The sequence below is a fragment of the Homalodisca vitripennis genome, chromosome 2 (genome assembly GCF_021130785.1).
Source record: "Homalodisca vitripennis isolate AUS2020 chromosome 2, UT_GWSS_2.1, whole genome shotgun sequence".
Lineage (NCBI taxonomy): Eukaryota > Metazoa > Arthropoda > Insecta > Hemiptera > Cicadellidae > Homalodisca > Homalodisca vitripennis.
In genome coordinates, this window is record NC_060208.1 from 218,996,834 (window position 1) to 219,016,527 (window position 19,694).

Below are 19,694 nucleotides of genomic sequence, written 5' to 3' on the forward strand. Positions count from 1 at the left end.
TAAACAATAACTTAACTTTTGAAACGCTAAAAGATATAAAAAAGAATCTAATTGATGATCATATAGAAATAGGACTAAATTCATTATTGCAAGGATCTAATATAAACCGACCTGTCGTCATTAATGTAAATAAGAATTATAATTTTATTGTCATGTATGTAGTTGTAAGTTTAAATTGTGTACTGCTCGTAGTTTTTATATGTCATAGGAGAATAAGACGCCTTTGCACGACCAGTCGGCGGCAAAGACAAACTCAGAGCACAAGCGGCCCAGACCAGAGCCAACTGACAGTGAGGGTGGAGGAAGGAACTCCATTAGCAGAGATCATCCACGAAGCCTCCTTTGTTCGGGTGACCCCCCCCTCATGATTAAATAGTGAAAAAAAATGTGAAAATTTTTAAAATCTTTAGAGTGACAAATCAAAAGACTCTGACCGGCTTGTGACTCTGAAAAGAAATATTGTATATTAGTAATAATCCTAAATCTTAATAGTATCATGATTATGTAAACTTAGATTAGAAATATGTATTAATAATTTGGGGAACACTTCAAAGAAAAAAAAAAACGTTTTAAAGTTACAAATAAGTCATTAATATACGAATGTAATAGATTCAAGATGTGCCATCACTTTAATCCTATGACACATCTTTTCCAGAGGAGAGGGTGATGTAACGACCCGAACCCAATATTAACAATAATTCAAGAAATTATGCTTTGTTTGGTTATATACAAATTTCATTCATTTAGTAAAATTTAACTAAAGACGTAATAATAATTGTAAAGTGTACAGCACTGTTGAGGAGGTCAGCAGTAAGACTGCTGACAATGCAGAGTCAGCACCTGCGTGTGCTGGGAAGCTAGTCTAGTTCAGGCCTCAGACTCGTAGACATGTAACTCTCTGTTGCCCTATTTTAAAACTTTTCTAAATTCTTTCAGAAATGTAATTCAATACTTTATATCATTCAGAAGTGCTCTCCCCTTTTTAACCAATCTAAATTGAGTAATTTTTATAGATTAATCATTAATAAACAGTGTTTTTAAAATTCAAACGTTGTTGCATAAACTTTATTTCTTTTTCCGGAATCATCCGGTGGTGGCAGCGGATACCAATTAATCCCCAAATCGGTCGCGTTACACGTTAATGATAATAATATTTTTATTCTTTCCTTTGGAGTATCTTGAAGAAAAAATCGTTTCAAAGTTTGCGTCCAGTTTTGAAGTGTCAAGAACACCGAGGAGATGTGTAAAACACACATTCTTAACTCGGCAGTACGATGTGGGTTATTATTTTGCACGCAGTCAACTCCGTTATGTAAATCACATAGAACGAGATAATTGCTCCCAATACCGAGAATCACCTCCTCTCCCGTACTTCCCCGACTGCGATCACGACCGTTATATAACTGTAGGCTACACTGTACTGGTCTCAAAGCAACAACGATCTTACACCAGTTGAGAGGAAAATGTACGAGAGAACATGTCTCATCTTGTGTGTGCTTTTGTTTGTGGTCTCAGCCGTTCCTGTACATCAGCAGGCTTTGATATCTGGTATGTTTTTACTATTTTCTCGTTTAATCGTGAACAGTTGTTACTTTAATTTTCTATAATATGTGGAATTAAATATTTTATAATTTAATGGTATTATATATTATCTAAGCTAAATCTGTTATTAATTGATTAATTGGTTTTCATAAACTATTATAATATTTTAATTAGTAAAATATAAAATAAAAGAAGGAAAGCATATTCTGAATTACGTAGAGTGGTTGCAATGTTTGCTGCTATTATTGTAAATATACTAAGTTTGTGTACAATAGTTATTTAAATTAATAATAATTGTATAATTCAAAACACAATTCCAAATGATATTTCATTCGTTAAGTGTTTATTGTGGTAATGCATAACAATAATATGAAACAGAAATACGTGCCACATAGTTAAAACAAATATAATGATTGTGTTGAATTTACAAAATATGAATGTAGTTACAGTACATTTTGTTACTTTACTACTACACTACTTGTAGTTACAATACTAGTTTATACAAACTTTGTTTACATTTACCAGCAATATATTATTGAGGGATCAGACACAACCTTTACAACAGCATTCTTCTTTTTGATTTTAGTGACGTAATCAGAGATAACCGTTACCATTTTGTTATGTCCACCTGTTCCTCACTGCATAATTCACGAATTTTATCCCGCGAAATTGTTTAGTAAGTCTCTCTTTAAGTTCATAAATTACCAAGACTTATATGGCAAGTAATAATTTTTCTCATATCCTAAAGCTTTCATATACATTTTATACTAAAATATAAAAGTGTATTTCATAAGTTGTGATATCACAAAAAATTGCATTTACAGAACTTCGACATTAATTTTCTGAAAACATATATCTTGTCTACCTATTTAACTACTATGAATTCCATATTCCAGGAGTCAAGTCTGTGAAAGCGTGATTTCAAACGCTGAACTAAGCGGAAGGTGAGCTGAATCAGAATTAAAAATATTTCATGAAACAGCCTTTCTCACTACATATATGCTATATACTCGGAATGCAGTATATATCTACGGAAACCACGTCTTTTCTCGGAATGCGAAAATGTAATACAAAGGCCCTGACGCGGGACCCTCATTCATAAATAGTTTGTTTCAAAATAAAATTACACTACCGGTATAGCTAATGATGATATCATGGTCTAAGGATAATTTTTATGAATTCTAAGCCTTAAGTAATAACATATATTTTTATGTATTACTTTATTTGGTTTGCTTTCACAGATTTGTGGAAATAACAACTTAGTGAAGAAATTTATTATTAATAAAGTACCTGGATCTATTCTGACAAGTCATAGACAAAATATAACACAATACCACCTTCACTACCAATGCATCAACATGTTATAGCCTCCTCATAGTGGTAGTGCTGCCCCTTGGTGCTCTACCAAGCCAGCTAATACGCCAGTGGAATGTACTTTAATGGTGTGTTAATATCATTCTAATACATCGTATGTTCTAGAACTAGATATAAAAGAAAGGAGAAACCCTTGCATCAGCTATCTCTGGACTGCCGTCAGTATCTACAATGTCTCTACAGAGTTTCACGTTGGCTGTGCGGCCCATTGCCAGTTCCAGGATCGTGGCTATACCAGTGGTCATTGTGTCAATGGCATTTGTCATTGTATAACATAACCTGATTGTTATATCAAATAGATTATATATAAGAATACATTCAATAAATCGTGCATTCTATAAATAGAATTATTAATTATCCTCATTGAATTAGGGGTGGTTTTAAATTCGACCTCTTTTATATAATTTTATCCAGGGGTTATTCCGTAAGATAATATTTCTGACGGCCAGGTCAGGATCAATATGTGGACAGTAATTCATTTTCTAAGTCATAATATAAATCGTGGTTGACGATCGGGGCAAAATTACAGTACAGTTGGGTTTTGCGTACGACGACTTACCTGACTAGTACAAAGAACAATATCCTTATTTTTCTTTGGTTTGGAAGATTTCAATGGCTGTAATTTTCAATGGCTATTTGATAGAGCAGATAGACAGGATGGAATGCATAGATTTAACCTTACTAGCGTTATTGACACGGATCCGCGGAGGGCCACTACAAGCTCAAAACGTTATTGCCGTGGATCCGCGTTTTTGCGTTCTTTATTTTCTTACTGCTATGTTAGTTGAATATTTTGCTGCTAGATGGTTCTAGTAGTCATGCGACATACAGACGGGTTGCCCTGCCTCAAATTCTATTACAATGGGAGTGGCAGTGACTTGTAATTGGCCAAACACTGTCCAGCGGGCGTGGCCCCGCGCCTTTCATAAAGTCATTAACGGGAGCTCCCGTCAAGGCATGTAGTCAGTTAGTTAGTGAGAAGCGTCCGGTACACGCACATGTATTTCGGTTATCGCTAATTTTCTGTTGTGTCCTATTCTTTTTAAAGTAAATTATTCATATTATATTCAGCAGTGTCCAGTGTTTATTTAGTGTTTGTTACCATTATTCGTGTGAATAGCAAATCCAGACGATTCGGAATTTCAAGATTTGGTAATTCTGAGCAATTACTTGATCAACCCCAAACTTTTTCATATTTTAATACGGTCATAAGGATGTTATCAGAAAGCAAGAAACATAATTCAAGCCCCGCAAGGCCGTCCTACAGGTTTCCGAGCGATAAGAAGGTTCAAAGTCCACGCGATAACAGTGGCTTGCGGGAGACGTGCGGAATGCTAGTTGTGGCAGCCCGCCACCAAATAAACACTCTTTGTCTACTTTTGTATTTTTCAAATTTTATTAGCTTGTAATGTAGTATATGTTTATCTGTAAAACTGTGTTTCATTCCCCTATTTACTGAATAAATTATAAAAAATATAGTGACAACTATACTGCTATTCTACGATATTCTCAAAGTTAAAAATTAGCCTAGGAAATCCAAAAAGGGCTAAAAAAATTTTATTTACCGTTAAACAACTCTATTTTGACATATAGAAAAGAAAATAAATTTAACTTTACACATTGGAAATTTAAAAACATTGTAACTTAATCAATGATCAGGTCCAATTTTTCATGACGCTTAAAGGGTTAAATTTTCTAAATAACGATATATTTACCTAAGATGTAATATGGGAAATTCCAAGTTTATTTCAGTATTCAAGGTGACGCTCCTTTAGAAGCATTTGAAACATAACTCGTATTCCACCCAATCAGAGCACGATGCGGTTGTTAAAGTTAGGCGATGTTCACTTTATGATAGCTATCGAGATCAGTAAACGGATCAATCAGTCTAGGTCAATATTACTGGCCCGCACACAATCTGTCCGTTCTTATCTCCAATTTCATCTTGTAATATTATTACCTCTCTCAAGTATTTTTGATTAGGCCCTCTAGAATTTTTAATACTTAACTGCTCTATACTATCTCAAAATATGTTTTTCTTTTGTTGCCATTATTGAGGTGCACTAGTTTTTTCCCCTTGTACAGACAGAGAAAACTCGACGGCACAAGATAAAAATATCTCTCGAGATTGCAAAGATCATTAAACTATGAAAACTCCTCTGGAGGAACTAATTACAAACATAGGCGTATCTAGGATGACCAAATGGGGGGTGAGGGTTCTTACAAACGCCAAGCAGTTGGGGAATCTTCCGCACTTCCCCGTTAAGCTGAGGTCTGGGGCACTCCCTTGGAGCAAGTTTTAAAGTTTTATATTTTAATAAATTGCTAGATTGAGAACCATCTGAGAGAATATTTTTTGTGTACAATAAAACAACTATTACCTAAGTGAGAGTTTTATATTTGGGAAATCGCTCGACACAGTTTCATCACATTGTGAGTTATCCCCTGTTTCATAAAGAACATATAATTATTAGGACAGCTGCCAAAAAAAGCTAATATGCCTATTTTGAAATGGTAAAAGAGGTGGTAGCATATCTTTTGTTTATGGACAGAGTGTTTACAGTATTGTAGAATTATTGGAAGTGTGTCTATTGAACCACGTCTCTGGCAAGACTATGATAAATTTATAATGCATAGTTTCATGAATAGTGCAATCTCTTGTATGCATAAATAATTACCATAATTATATTATCCACCTAACGGTAACTACTGCTATTAATGTTGATTGTAGCTACTAATATGGTGTCATCGTCAATATTCAATTATCGCAAGCGCTTTATTGTAATTATCATACTTTACAATAACTCTTTGTTTTTTTACAGTTACATAAATATACTAAGTATGAACGATAATTGTTGATAGCGGTTGACTCGAAATGATTTATCATCCAAAATATATGTTTTGAACATTTATCGTTTATTATTTTCGTTTCGTTATCGTTATCGTTTAAAATAATAACGTTACATTAAATAAAAATTGCTGGTTATTATTTAAAAAGTCTTACAAATCCTCGTAAACTATATATTTTGTATAAATAATACAAATCACTTCTACGTGTCCATGACGTGTACGTCATTTTGGTTTAAATAGGCATAGGAGAATCATTTAAATGATAATTTTTAGTGTTATCAGAATTTTAGCGTTATGGAAACACTAGTATTTATTAATTAACAGATCAATCGAAAAATACATCATATGTATTGTTAATGTTAATGATGTAAAAGAGGAATAGTAATGTCATATTTTACCAGGCGACGTAAGAGCTAAGTTTTTTACGTGTTCTCCACATAAATTTTAAATTGTTAATATTTTGCTATTATGATAGTGAAAAGTTACAATTTATTTGTTTAATGTTAATAATATTCCAATAAATTCGTTGTCTTATCTAAATTAATTATACAATACCTGTGACCTTAATTAGTTAAAAATAATAAACTATTTATTAATCATCTTAATTAATTATTAACCTCAATAAAACTTAATCTATAACTTTATTAAACTATGGAGTTTCTCAGGAAACATGACCTGGCATTCTTTATCCTGTGGCAAGATAATAAGCTTACGTGATCGACTACGTTGGACGAAAACTGTATTTAAAAACTACATACTAAATAAATCATGGCATCCTTTGTAAACAGAATAAGGATTAAACTATTGCAAAACATGAGTTTTACATTATGCTTTACAGATTTTCTTAGGGTTATGTTATATTTTCAAAACATTCGCCATTAAATATTTCTACTCGACTTTTAAGATCTATCTTGTAAATAAACATATTACAAAGAGCAAACAAGTACATTTATGACAGCAACACTTTTTTATTTTTTATTAATTAACCCACAAAATAAATGCATCTTGTCGGAACACTTGCCGATCCACCACTTAAATACGTCATTGACTGCCAGACAGCGGTATTCACAGAACACATCCGGCTCGTCTGTGTCCCAGTTGGAGTAACACACTCTAGCTCCGGTCGACTTCCAGTAGATGTCATACTGTGTACTGCGGCGGCTGCAGAGTTGTCTATGGTTATCTTTGTCCTTGCCCTTGTGTTTATAAGCTCGTTCTGATGCCCATACAGATTCCCCTAAAAATATTTATGTGTTTTATTCAATATTGTAGTTTTATATTAAATATATTGCAATGCAAACAGATAGTATTTAATTTTATGGAAGTTTAAAATGACTGTAGAAATCTAATATATAATACAAAATGTATAGTGATTTGTAAGAGCAGTTTTTAATACCTAAGTAACTATGACTTTATTATAAGTCTAAGATACAGCCGAAGTATACTTAATATATCCGGAAAAGCGTTAGAGTTATAAAAAAAGTTTAAAACTACTAAATCACATAGAGAAATTAGGTAAGCTGGTATCATTTAATTAAAAAAAAACATTCTAAAAGTGGGACACTCAAATTTGAATCTCAATATCAACCCGTTACATGTCGAGAGTTTTTGACTAAGAATTAGGTAAGTTTGTTGTCTAAAATATTTTAACTTTCCAAACTGAGGGACTAAAACCATAATAAATTTAGAAAAAATTAATTTCGGGAAATACCATTTTAACGATAAAAATTATAACAAAACTCATTCACAAAACTTACCAACGGGTGAAATTAATGCCTCTATAGCAAAATTGCCTCTTAATATCAAGTGTGTATAACTTTTTGAACACTATCTGTTTAAAAATCATACTTAGTTTATGCTACATAATTATATCACGCATTTCTTGAAATTTAGTCTAATTAGCATAAAGCTTGTCAGTTTTTGTAAACTTATTACAAAAAGTTTGTTAGCCCCAATCCAATATTTTTGTTTTGGTTTGGTTCAAATGGTATTCTTGGCGCACAGTACAGAAAATTTTAAGATTTTTTCCAAATTCTAAGCAATATTAATGTGTTACTGCTTTATATCATTTGTAATAATGAACATCTTTTAGAAGAAAATTTAGTAGTAGTAGACTTTTTAAAATAAGGGTAAAAATCTACGAATGTATAAATTTAATAATGTAATACATAATATTTAACTTCCTCCTCATAACAATATAATCTTAAATATAATTATTGTAATATTTTAACTACATCCATACTATATATCTTTAAATATAAAGATATAGGAAATATATATATATATATATATATATATATATATATATATATATATATATATATATATAAAACTAAACCCAATAGAAATATTAACATTCTTACAAGGCTCAGTGTTGGGATATGGATACTATTTGGTTTTATGACCAACAATGTATCTTTGTTTGGTTCAATAACTTTAGATTCATGAAATCAACATTTAATAAATAAATGTTGGAACCACAATGAAATACTTGAAGCCTCCATAATAGATGAACCTGCAATAACTTTTATCCCTACATCTGATAAGAAAAATGCTTTCCTCTATCCTAGTTGCTTTTTGTTATTCAGTTGAAGAGATGCCGGTTAAGCTTTATAAATTGAAGGTACCATATCAGTTTAGACTAAAGCGTACCAACGTAGTTTAGATCCGACAGTTCTTTTAGTCACAAATTAAAATTAAAATTGTAATAATTAAATCTGAATACTACTATGCTATATTCTATTATTTACTTAATTTACCACCTTTAATACAAAACACCCAGTAATAATAGCCACTGTGATTAAATCTTTGTGTCAATAAGAACATGTTTGACACCACTTTTGTCATTCCGCGAGGCAAATCTCAAAATCCCTTTGTAAAGCAAGGATCTCTGTGAGCCTTTGTCACTTACGTTTCTGGACTAAGGACCTTGATCCTTAGGTGTCACAGCACCTCTCCTTCATGTGTCGGCCCATTAATCTTGATAGAAATATTGTAAAATCAAGCTGTTTAATTGGAAATGAAAAATTAAGTTAAGTACAACACAATTAAGGAATAATTTACTTTGAAATTCTAGATTAGTTTAATTAAAAATAAGTTGGTTTACCAGGAAATAATTTTTAATATTCTTGTTATATTTTTAAGGATGTTATACAATTAAAGCTATAATTCGGCCTATACCCAGAAATGTACGTCTTATCGTTCTTAGAAATAAATTGAAATATGCAGTTTCATCATGAAATCATTTCTGAAAACGTGACGTACTACCATTACAGTTTTAAATTTACGTAAAATGGCAACATCCTTTTTTGGTTTAATAATGTATGATAATTGTACATTTTTTATTATTTGCTCGGAACCTGTATTATTTCTTGATTGTGTGAAGCATTGCTATTAATAGTTAAGTTCCCAAGTGCTGCCTGTTTGGTTTTTAAATATTTTAAATAATTTAATAACAGAATAGAATCAACAGCTGACTTTTCACCACTAGTGAGAATGCCATATCCACACATGTTGATGTATTTTCTCTTGTAGGTATTTTATCGGAAAACAAATAATATTTTGGTAGTATCGTGAAAATAACACCTTTCCAGACTCTTAAGTGATAGGCTAATAACTAAGGTATTAACCATTTAAAATAATACAAAATTCAATAAAGCAGTAAAGCTTTCTTCGCGCATTATAATAGTTTATGTCGCACTTTGCCTGTTTATGTAAACGAATTTTCATTTTTCATTTCATTTATACCTTTATAGTTAGACGATACTTGTATTGTAATCAATACCTAGTAAAAGTTTCCTTATTTTGTTAAAACCTAATATGATTAAAGCCTATTAGCATTATCTTTGTTTTTTCAGCCAAACGACGGAAAGAACGTTTCTCGTCGTACCGTCGCACAAGCGATCGACGCGCCGGTATCTCTACTGATCCCGAGCAGAGCATCACTTCCAGCTAATGAACAAGAATCATCAAAGGTAAAATATGTTAACGAGACTAATAAGGCCTTAACTGTAACTTCATCTCTTTGACTGCCATTCGTTTGTAAGACTCAATCTGCCATTCGCTTCCTAGAGCTTAATAAATAATTTATACTGCTTTACAAAAGTGACTGCTTGCTGATAATTTAATATAAATCAATTGAATAATTTTATTACAAAGACAACTTACAGTGTCAAGAGATGAAGCCAAATTTAATATTCAGAGGTGGGCAAATAACTGCCTAACATAAAAGTAAAACGTTGTAACTATGAGGGAACAAGCAACAATTGCCATATATCATGGACTTCCATAACTGCCAGGCGCCCACATGTTCCGTGTTGGTTTTTATTGTAAATGCGCTGTTCTTGTTGTGGAATGTACTTTTTATTGTAACTATTGACATATTGCTACAGACATATACAGTGTTAAGAGATATGTAATTGTATATTACAAGCAATTTTTAAAGAGTGTAAAGTAAATTGTAATATTATATTAATTACATTTTGGAGGTAGAACCACAACGTAGGATATTTAGAACTGTCGTTGTTTATTATTAAGTAAGTATTTTGTTTCAATGTTCATGTTTAAATATATAGTTATACAATCATTACTTAACCATTACTATATTTTTACTAGAATTCATAATTTTCCAGGATAAGAAAAAGGCATTTACGGGACTCAGTCACGGGACTGACCGACAGAAGTTACTACCTCTTCTAACGGGCTTTGAATATATATATATCTTGAAAAGATACGTTTGCTAATTATTAAATGATTTCTTATCGACATAAACTAAATTTTTAAATATAAAATTACACTCATTACCAGCTTGTTTTATATATTTATAATAAAATATTTGATTGTGAACCATTATTGTTTCAATTCCAACATTATAGCCCATTGAACGACAAGGAAACAAAAAGACTATAAAAGAAGTGAGTAACCTGGAGAATGATGCACCGGTCATTTTTAGTCAGTTTGATAAATTTGAGAAAATATCAGATAATTTGATACATTTTGTATCTAGGTATTACAAAGATAATAAAGGAGAATACATACTAAGAAGTGAACCAAGAGTTATAAGTTGCAGAAACTAAGATGGCCGACGACTTCAATGAATACAGAAAAAAGATAGTTACATGGCACATTCCTTTACGACGTGAAGAGACACAAATCTTATCAGAAATGAAATTGATCAAAATGTATGAAAATAATTAAAATCGAAGATTACATCGTCGAAAAAAATTTAATTCGAATGTAGAAATTGCTAAATCAATTCAGATTTGATGTGAATTATCTCACGAAGAAACTCCATGTTATGTAGCTGATATTGAATATGTTGCTAACAATTTTACAATTTGAAAAAAATGTACAACGATCCCAATTCTGATATAAACGATGATTTTAGTATATCAATGCTCAATGAACTTTGACCATTCGCTAAAAAAAGAAAATTTAATGTAACACTTCTTGCTATATCACGTTGAAATTTACCAAAATTTTTTAGAAAAGAGGTCTGTGCTAATATATATATAAATATATATATATGCTCCGTCACACCTCATTACATACACCAGTGCCTAGTTGTTGACTACTTGTAGTTTCAGTAAAACATGCATTAAATGACATGTTAGTTCAGATCAGATGTTTATATAACGGACTGTTTAAGTTTTGGTGAAGATTGTACTTTAAAAGCATGTGAAAACATAAACAAAAGTTATTCCCTGCGCAAAACATACAGTCATAGCCCGCAAAAATAAGTACTCACTTCAAGAATATTCAAACTTACCTTTTAAATTGCCATTTGTTAAAAATAGGCATTGTTGGGGACGCTTATGTGGAACACTGACTCACGATCTGGGCAAGCGATATAATACCTACGCTTAATTTAGATGAAATTGCATTAACGGTGTAGTATGCATTACAAAGTCACATACCCGCAACAAATATTGTTTTCACAACAGTCCTCAAAACTGTAACGTTCAGAAACATGCTGGGATCGAATAATCCTGTCGATGGATGTGTTAAGGCTATTTGTGTGTTTTACGTAATAAATGTGCTTACGCTCATTTTTCATGTGACATAACACAATTATAGTTTTAGAATACAACATTTTGGTTCCTTGAAATCTATGGAGTAATTTTGTCTAAATGTGAAATCCGCCGTCAACTGCGCTAGTTGTGGTAGAAGCCGAAAGGGAGAGTATAAAAACGTCATTTTCCCTATATTATGTCTTTTCCCACCTTAACATTAACATTAGCACTGACCGTCAGACACATAAATATAATATTTGCATCACCGTCAGAAAACTAAATAAACAGATTTATAGTTCCCACTTCAACAGTATGAATGTGGATAGCTACATTATATGGTTTTTAATTGTGAAGCTATATAGTATATTGTATTTCGCATATTAGAAATAAATTTACCAGCGATCGATTAGCTTTTGCATTTTGTGGGTTCCTATATCCACATTTCGGGAAGCATAACTGTTTTTATGTATAAGATAAAAAATAAACTTAAAGCTATGATGAATTGTGGCTAGTGCGATTTTTATGCATTAGTGTTTATACACCTGTAGAAGAGACTTGATTTAAATACTGTAACGTAGTATTATGATATTTTATAACCTTTATCGATCCACAAGTTACCTTTAAGGAAAGAGCATTGTTTATTTACGTTTATATTACTCTATATTTATTTATTGTTTATTATTTATTATTTTGTGTGAATTTATTTTGTTATATTCATTAATTTGAATTCAATGTCTAAATTTACACCCAAGTCCTACTTTCTCATTATTAACTTCATTGTTGTTAAATTAAATGTATATCTTTAAAAGTTTGTTATTATAATTAATATTATATAATTTGTATTCACACGATTTTTGTTTGTTTAAAGAGGCATTGCCGTTAATCAAATATATAAACAAATAAAGATAAAATATTGAGTGTGTTATCTGACCTGATGAAATATATCCAGTAATACAAAAGAACAATATTATCAAATTTGTGAAAAGTTCCTCCAAAGTATAAATGTAACAACGTACATGTTAGACAAGAACAAGCACGTCTCCGACATTACACCTCCCCTAATGAGGCAAAGCAGGGAGGCCTCTGATAAGATAACAGACTTGTTACAGCAACACGAGCTGTCTCACTATCTTAATGACTTATCATGTTACTTCCGTTGCCTAATTTGAAAAATGTAAATTTTATACAAACAAATTATGTTTTTAATTAAAATATTTATAAGGGTTATGATTCTTTATATTCAATAGACACATGATGTTACATTTGTCTATTTTATCCTTATTATATGCTTATCCACCATAGTCACTGGAAATTTACTTTAATTCATCAAATCAGATGTATATTAGAATAATAGGTCACCTAATAGTACTTATTCTGACCAAATTTAACGTTAGTTAATATACGTCGTAATTAGAACCTGTTGATGTTTAATTTTTCAATAAAATTTAAGACATATATTTGCTAGGAAAATTTTCCTCCTCCTGGACTAAAAAGCTATGTTAAGAGCACGTGGTTCTCCTTATTTTTACCGTACTAAAAGAGCATTAGGCTATTGAAAATTTGAAGTTATAATGGTAAAACGCGCCAGACAGGCAGCTTTGTATCTCATAGTTCGGTATTAGTGTGCAAACGACTGCCGTGGCACGAAACAATATACCGTCCTTCTGAATCTTACCTTGGTGATAGCTTAGGAATAGTGGTAGGAATAACTGGTCTGTTTGGTTATTTAATTTCAGCAATTAATCGGATATGTTACCTGCAACCATACAGTCTTAGGAGAAAGTTTTCTACGAACCAATCATTTTAGTTGTTTGGAATGACTTATTCTCTATTTGGATTAGTCATAACTTCACATCATTTATTGAAACTAATTTTAAATATTAATTTTACTTTTATTGTTGATTAAAGAGACCTTTTTTTTTGCGATAGGAAAATGCATTATGCACCGTCAGGGACAGGTGTTCGCCCTGGTGTGTGGGACTCTCACCCACTAAAAACCTACCGGTCCAGGCATTGGAAAACCCTCTCGGGAACGCATCTCTGCAACTACTTCAAGAGGGTGCCATCGTTCGCCCAATGGGCATTACTTCATTCTAAAATCCACCAGCATGAGCTATTCTGGTGCTTTATAGCTGCTCTCTTCTTTTTTGCCTTAGCACCCTCTTGCAGAACGCAGCGACAGCGTTCCACGATTCGGGACTGGACAACATCTCTTCTATAAGAGTCTCCGGCGAAACATGCCCGATAGCTGCCTCCAGCTCCCTTCTCTCCGTTTCCCACCTTCTACATTTGAAGAAGGTGTGCAGGGCATCGTCCGCATCCGAATCCCCGTACTGGCATTCCGGACTCGGGATCTTCCCCATTCTGTTAAGGTAGAAGCCGAAACAACCGTGCCCAGTGAGAAGCTGGGTAAGGTAGAAGTCTACCTCTCCATGCTCTCTTTCGGTCCATCCCCTCAGATCACCTATGAGCCTAAAAGACCAACGTCCCTCGACTCTCCGTCTCCCATTGAGTTTGCCACTCATACATTGTGTGCGAACGGGCAGTAGCACGGCTGACAGTGCCATTCCCATCGTATACATGCTTCCGCTCAAGAGCAAGAAGATCGATGGGAATTACCCCCGCAATCACAAGGACGGCTGGCTCCGAAACGGTACGATAGGCAGATGAAATCCGGAGAGACTAAGATTAAAGAGACTTAGTCACCTATTGAACACGTCATAATTCAGCATTGATTTCACTAAAATTAGTGAAGTATTGTAACTACACAATCAGGTTTTCAAGTACAATTAGAACCTCTCAACATAGTTTATTGCCCCTAGCGGCGAACTAGCTTCAACAAGAATGAGATATTTTCCTTATTCTCTAACTCTATCCCTCCGTCTAACGGTACTAAAGAGGTGATTATTATTAGTTTATACCGTGGTGTGATCACCATATTCGTGACATCCTGAGATTATCACTCATAGACAGAGAACTCTAATGTATTTGATAATTTTTGAGAAAAATCCGTTTTCTGCACTCATTCCTGTCCTACATTCGTTACTACAGGATGGATTTTTATATTATCTCAAGTGATGTCGTCACTAAGACTATTACTATAAAAGATTATATGTTACCTGTTATCGGCGGGGTAAGTTATGATCATTAGATGAAAACTATGTCCTGTCATCTTAATCAGCGTCGTTCCTTATGTCGTGATTCAAAGTACACCTTCAGAAGTTTCTTTTCGGACACTGATCTAGACTAGGAGTCTTCCCACTTGAGGTATGTTACAGTAGTTTGAAAGATTCCAATTTTCAAGATAATTTTGAGCCTTGGCCCCAGAGCACATTTTTCATATCCCCTTTAGTAATGACACCACTAGGCTACCACTAGGGTCATTAACCCGCCATTAGGCTTGTCTACCTGGACACGCCTGTAGGCTTGTGTATAGTTTGCATCTAACATTTTACAAATTTATCGTTTAATTTTAAATTGTTTTCTGCTAAAGCAGTTTTTTTCTATTTCATTTAATTTATTGGTTTTTATAGTTTTTTTTATATAAATATGTATGATTTTGTAATAGTTGTATATATTTAACAAAATAGAATAACTAAGCCTGTATTTGTAATTCAAACGTTAAATCTCTTGCATAGAATTGCATTGAGACGTATTTAAACACATATTTATTATACAATATTCATATTAAAAATAAAGTTTACTACAAATTATGTTTAATATGTCAACAAAATTTTTAAAAAGTTACATGCCAATGTATATTACTCTGTACAGATTACTCGTCTACGGCGGCAATGTATGTGTTGCTTTGTGTAAAGTTGATTTAGTGTGTTCTGCACATATGGATCTTCTGCAGCTGTCGAATTTACATACTGTAAATATGTGTTTCTGCACCGGACAATTAAATACCTTGATAGTTGTTCTGGAGCACCTATCCAATTTATAATTAGACATTCGTCAACAGATCCTGCCATTATAAAAATACAAACTTAAACTAATAAATAATCAGACAACACGAATATAATATTAAAGCATATGACGACAACAAACATCAATAGGCTTGCGCGTAGACGGTACCTAACAGTAAGACTGACACGGTCAGGCTGGAGCGTAGATGGCATCTAACATTACTGACCCGGTGATATTCCGTTACCCCACCCCCCACCACTGTAGATAAAATATCCTAATTTAAAGTTTAACATGTTCATAATAAAGCCTTCTGAGCACTTAAGGACGCTCAGGTGGCAGGACTAGCTATTAAAATAAGTTTCTATTTTTGTTAGATCCCATCTAATAAGGAGCCTGATATCAGGGTTAACATAATCAATGATATATTCCTTAGCATCTGAGAGTTAAGTTATTGTCTTTCAAAGAAAACTAAATTTCGCCATTATATTCCATCTCGTTATTCCATGTTATTTGTTGTTCATTTAAAGGACACCTACAGAAGAATTATTTAAAAACATAATGTATATAAGAAGCTTCTCACATAAATTCTGACGTGCCTTATATTTATTTCGTAAATTCCCTTCTCTGCATTTAATCCTGATTTGCCACTCTAGGACGGATTTGTGATATTGCTTCAAATAAAGACGACACTTCAATTCAAACATGAAAAATTATGTTTTGTCGCAATTTTGAAGGAATTTATTTTGAGAACTGTATCTCCGCAAATTACTTTTTCTCGATTCCCCATACGGTTTTAAATGTGAAAGTTCCAAGGTAATTTCTGGTCAAGTACTTGTTTAATATATAATAAAACCTTAAGTCAGATAACTTTAGGGTATCACATTTTGTTTGAAAAGGTTTCATTAAAATCAGTTTAGTAATTTCGAAAAAAATCTGTGGTCACACATAACTAGGAACATACAAATAAGTAAAAATATATAACCACATTTTTTTAATTTAGTAGAAAAATCATATACACAACGCGTTATATTGAGACATATTTTTGCCTGTTAAATATAACTGAAATACAATGTCCACATACTGTTATTTAAAATATTTTAAGAAGAGAGTTCAGATATTTTAAGAATTACAACATCTATTCGACTAAAAAGAGCACATATCCACCACACCCTGTACTGTGCCCACTTCGTCACACTAATGACCTTCATAAATATTTATCTAAAGTTTCCGTTCTTTTCTCTCAGTCATTTATCACAACCGCTCAGTTTGGTCATTTGTGGGCTCTGAGAATTGGTGTAAAGAAACTGCAAGAAAAACATAAGCTTATCCTCTATTCACTAAGTGTTGTGTACATAACCTAATATTACACGTCATCGTGCACCTATCCTGTATTTTGCATTTGTACACGATATCCTATATTTAAATGTATGTAATTTTTATTTAACTTTACTCTTTGGTTAAATTCGTTTAACTTTTATTTGAAAATTATTGTGTTACTGAATTAGTAAAGCTATTTGATAGTAGTAAAATTAAACCGTATGATTCATTAATGTAATGTTAGGACTGTTAATAACTGGATATTTTTATATACTTGTACTGTCTTATACAAGTATTTTGTACATATACATTGCGATGTCTCATTCTCGTCATTTTATGCACCAGAAATATTAACATTTTCAAAAGAACTACATTGCCTGCTAGCTTCCATCAAAATATTCCTACAATTGATTATCTTCTTTTTATGGTGACCTGATTCAAATTTCTTTTTCTCTTTAATCTTCAAACCTCAGATAAGTAAGTGCTGTAAAGAAGACAGTTAATCACACACACAAAACACAAAAGAACACTGGAATTCGTACACCAGTACACAAGGAATTGCATATTGTTGCACATAGATACAAAAGTAAGTGTTCTTTTTCATGTTTAACATTACATATTTTGTCCCTTGAATAATTTAATGTCTTATTGAATAGAAAGCATGTGTTATTCTTTATTTTGTGGATAGCTACATTTCATATTTGATTATTCTGAACACTTAAAATTTTGAGTTGGTGAGAATTTTCGAGACGATATGAATGTATATACATTTTCATATAATTTTAGAGTAATGTATTACTTAAAAAGGTACATAAAATTTATTACTTGTTAATAAGTTCACAATAAATATTGTTATATCAAATTCTTTTTCAGCCTTTAAAGTTTGGTACTTTGATATGCAATTTTATTCAGAATTATTATATTGAAAACGTTATATAGCACTATAGTATTCAAGTAAATGTTCAATTGATGTGTTCAGAAAATCATGAAGTTTCAGACTATTTGGAGCCTTCTGACTGGAATGTGGCACTGATCCAAGGCAGTAACTGACAACATATTTCCCTTTAGCTTATTCAATGCGAAAATGCGAACTGTTTTTACAATTGTTTTGGAACTTTCACTTGAGAGTATTAGACATACATGCGAGTTATAATAACAATGTATGTGATATATGTATGATATATGTATATTCATAATGTTTACCAGAGGCTTACATATCATATAATTAAAAATGTATTTTTGCCTTTCTCTTGAATTAGATAGAGACCTGAATAAAATTTACGGCTTTTTCCTAACTTCTCCTCAAAGTTCCATTTTGTATTAGATTGATCTCCAATACACAGGGAAAAATTAAACTACTAAACCAAATTCTTTAACTAAGAATTTCTTAATAAAGGCGAAGTCAATACAACTCTTATCAAATAAATTTCATGTACTAAATTATATTAAAATTGCAAAATTAAAGTGCAGACGTCAGTTCAAAGAAAAGGGAAAATTAAATCCTTTAAACTATAATTTGAAATCTGACACCTGAAGAAGAGGTTTGATTGCAATACTAAAACGTATTGTTTTATTATTTAATTTATCAATGAAAAATGTTCAAAATCTCTTATCTTTTCAAATTATCTATCATCAATTACAAAACTTTTGAATACAGTTTTTTATAATATTAATTTAATCATAGGCTATTTTATTGGCCTTTGACCCAACAATATTATACATAATTATATTTTTTCAAATTTAGTGACGGCATACTTATAACTGTAATTTATTTAAGAAAAATTTATATAATAGTTAAATAACTTTAAAAATTAGAATGCTTTATTAAAATCTATCAATAAATTTAATCTATTCTTGAATTTTTTCTGTTCTTGAACTACGAAAATGCTCTAGGCAGTATTCACAATGAGCATGAGAAGCACTTCGAGGACCTCTTTTAGTTCACATGTCTTCTTATGGGTACTCTGTAAACCACTGCACTTTGAAACAAATAAAGATTGTCCTTGTAACCTTGAAGTACACATTTTTTATCAATACCTAAGGACATGACGTTTGGTTATTTATAAATACAGTAATAGGAAGGAATTTAGAAACTTTAAAAAATATGTCCCTGGTCTATAATCCAATAACTGAAAGACCAAAAGTGGAATCATTTTATTCCTGTTTGGGGATAAAGTTCTTTATCGACTTCCCAACTGTCATAGCGGGTCCCGAGGTGACCATCTGTCTCTGGTCGCTTATTTCTCTTCTTTCTACGGGACTTTACCTAGAATTGTGTTATTCATCGTTGAGAATTATGTGCTTTACAAGACTACGTTGTAAAATATACAGATATATTGCACAGGCTTGGCTATTAGTTATTGGACATAGGTGTAGTCCATATCTTGATTTTGACTTAGGATATGGATGATCCCTTTTTATCTTATTTCCGGACTTTACCTATAATTTTATTATTTGTGTTTTAGAATTTTGAGTGTTCCACGATTAAGTTTTAAAATAAAAATACATTACAAATGCTCAGCTGTTAGCTTTTAACATACATGTGGACTTAAATATCGAATTTTCACTTTGAATAAGGATAATCCATTTCATTCTTTATCATTGTTTGAGAACACAAGAATTATATTTTTGAATTTAGTTTAGCCTCTTTAACTCAAGGTTACTCCATAATTTAATTGTTTACAATATATA

General features: G+C 32.0%; 1 protein-coding gene and 1 long non-coding RNA gene across 2 annotated transcripts in view; one reads left to right on the plus strand and one right to left on the minus strand.

The window, feature by feature from the left end:
• The window catches only part of LOC124356003, a 210,295-nt gene that overhangs the window by 133,111 nt on the left and 57,490 nt on the right, over positions 1–19,694 (minus strand). The window lies entirely within an intron of this gene.
• LOC124355412 lies at positions 1,415–18,363 on the plus strand. Its single transcript, XR_006921761.1, has 3 exons — positions 1,415–1,548; positions 9,624–9,740; positions 18,001–18,363. It is a non-coding gene; the product is annotated as an uncharacterized LOC124355412 (long non-coding RNA).